This window comes from Arachis ipaensis, chromosome B08, assembly GCF_000816755.2.
Source record: "Arachis ipaensis cultivar K30076 chromosome B08, Araip1.1, whole genome shotgun sequence".
Lineage (NCBI taxonomy): Eukaryota > Viridiplantae > Streptophyta > Magnoliopsida > Fabales > Fabaceae > Arachis > Arachis ipaensis.
This window is the reverse complement of record NC_029792.2, coordinates 36,481,717-36,484,566: the sequence shown is the minus strand read 5'-3', so window position 1 is coordinate 36,484,566 and position 2,850 is coordinate 36,481,717. Positions and strand designations below refer to the sequence as shown.

Here is a 2,850-nt window from a genome sequence, read left to right as displayed (position 1 = left end):
AAAAATCACCAAATTTTAAGGATACTAATATCTCATTTTCTTAATCATGCTTGTAAAAAATTGTACCAAAATTTAATCTCTAATATATTTTTTGAGAAATACATATTTAATGTTAGATAATTTTGCAAAAAAACTAACATTAAATATGTATTTCTCAAAATATACATTAGAGATTGAATTTTGATGTAATTTTTTGCAAGCATAATTAAAAAATAAGATATTATTATTCTTAAAATTTGGTGATTTTTTGTTAAGTATATATTATTTTGTAATTTTTTAAAAGTATTATTGGTTGTTAACAAAAACAATTATAAAAAAATTATATACTTAACAAAAAATCACCAATTTTTATGTATAGTAATATATTATTTTTATAATCATGTTTGCAAAAAATTGCATCAAAATTCAATCTCTAAGATATTTTTTGAAAATATATATTTACTGTTGGGTATTGTTGTTGTGTTTTTAAATTATTTGAAGGCATTTTTGTCGATAGTAAAATTCAGGTGTATTTTTTTCAGCGTTTAAATAATTCGGGGGCGTTTTTGGTGGTTAACCCTTATTTATATTAAATCATGGTCATGATGACGTCACAATATTGGCATGAATATAAAGAAATACCTCTATCCTCAGGCAAATCGGAGGTCTACAGAGTGAGGTTGTCTCTCAACGATTGCATGATTTCTCAAAATGTTGTCTTTGTACGACTCTTCACTCAATGTGTCTAACTCCGCAATTGCCTCATCAAATGCTTGTTTTGCCAAATGGCAAGCCCTTTAATTTAATTATTTCAGTAATCCCAATACATAGCTAGTTCATGATCTCATAATAAAACACTGAGAAGTTGAGTGCAAGTCCAAGACGAATCCATCATTCCTATAATATCAAGAATCAAGAACAAAGTTCCATCATCATAATTCAAAAGTGTGAAGTGTGAAGTGTGAAGTAGAGAGTGACAAACCAAAGATAAGCAGCAGGGAGGAAAGACATTACTAGTAGCAGAATCTTGTCATAACATTAAAAAAGAACTTATGGTTAAATCTGAATACTCATACCTATAAAGAAGAAACTTATCAAAATAATATAAACGTGAATTTAAAAAAAATCATGTTCTCCAGCAGCATTTTGTGTTTAAATATATCAAAGTAAAGAAACCATGGAACCAAATCTGCACTACAATAGTGCAATAATTACTATGCATCATGGTCAAGATTCAATATAATTTGAAAGAAAGAAAAGATAGCACAATTCTAACCTTGTTGAGTTGCCATACTCAATATTTCCAGAACGGAATTGATAGGTTCTTGTAGTTGCTATTGCTTTACTAATCCATTTAAATAATAATCGAGAATTCAAATTTCACTTTATATATATAGCAATTTATTTATCAATAGCAAACCTTAAATAAAATGGCTTGTAGTAAATTAGTCTTTAATTTACCAAACTAAAAAACACTGAAAAACACGCAAGAACAGGACAACGATTAGACAAAGATAAGCAAGCGTTACCTCGCATTCTAAATTACCTCAGCCTCCAAAATTGATAACAACATAATCGTCATTGGATTTTAGCTTTCATTTCCACCGAATCATTCAAATAGTGGGCCACCTATTTTTATTGGATTTATTTGCCAGTTTTAACCTTACTCTTACATATGTCAAAGGGCCTCCAAGATATTGAAAGATCAATGGTTTGATGCTTGAGAATTGTGGCGTCACATGTACTAATAAACTAAAGCATCATTTTAATATTTTAACCACCATTAATTAGGATTATTAGGTGTTAACCTTTGTTTCCCCTAGACCTAATGTAGCCTAGTATTATTGATGATTGATTATAAGGAAATGTTGTTACAATATTTCTATGGAAGTTTAAAGTTTTTGTTTGATCAAACGCTTACGTAATTAACCATTTAAAGGTTTCAATATACATTGATACAAACTTGCTTCAATTTAACATATAATCAACATATTCACATTAGAAGGAGAAGTCCTTCTATATAATGAAATTAAAATTACAAAATTACCTGATGTGATGCTTAATCAAATCCAAAATCCAGAGACCAATGCAAAATGAAATTACTTCAACCTAACTTATTGAATACAAACTTTCCTTTTTGATCCAATTAAGCCATAATAAGATCATTGAATCAAATCAAAACCAAGAATGAGGAGAATAATATCCACTGAAGTAACAGAAAATCTAACTAACAAATATAAAATCAAATAAACATTGGGAGCTTACTAGAGTGGCTCCAATAGATAAGAATAGCCACCAACACCTACAAATAAAGAAATAAATTGAGAAATCGATAGGGAACAAAAAGAAAAGGATGAGAAATTGGAATTGACGAACCAGCCCTAACACCAGAAATAGCAGCAGCTCTTCTGAGACCTTGCTTCTTGATGATGAAGCTAGCACCAATGAAGGCACTTGAAACCAAAGCTAGGACGAGACCAGTGAAGTTCTGTTTTGACAAAGCCATATGAAAAAATCGTTGCTTTCTTATTCTGAATTATGATGATGATGATGAAGATGTTGTTTCGTTCTTCTTCTTCGTCTTCGTCTCTTCATCGATAAGTTGATGCGTCTCTGAGACAAAATCGGAAGGTCAGATCATGATTGCTCGTTTTCATGATTGTGGAACGACGCCGAGCTGGGAATCATACGCTGCGTGCCACTCTATCACCAATTATTTGTTGCTGCATTCTTCTGGGCCCCACTTCCTATTATAATTTCACATGAATTTAAGCGGAATCAAAAAATAATATGTATCATACCAAATTTATTAATACAATAAATTTTATTTTTTAAATTATAACATCTACCAATATATTTTAAATCAACCAT

At 30.1% G+C, this 2,850-nt stretch overlaps 1 long non-coding RNA gene across 6 annotated transcripts in view; it reads right to left on the bottom strand.

Annotated features, from left to right (window-relative positions):
• The window catches only part of LOC107612325, a 10,323-nt gene that overhangs the window by 4,760 nt on the left and 2,713 nt on the right, over nucleotides 1-2,850 (bottom strand). For 4 of the 6 annotated variants that reach the window (XR_002352351.1, XR_002352347.1, XR_001613699.2 and 1 more), the window contains one exon: nucleotides 622-2,281. This is a non-coding gene — a long non-coding RNA (uncharacterized LOC107612325). Of the gene's footprint in view, nucleotides 1-621; nucleotides 2,282-2,355; nucleotides 2,734-2,850 lie in introns of those variants that run through there. The other 2 variants (XR_002352350.1, XR_002352349.1) reach the window with 2 other exon arrangements.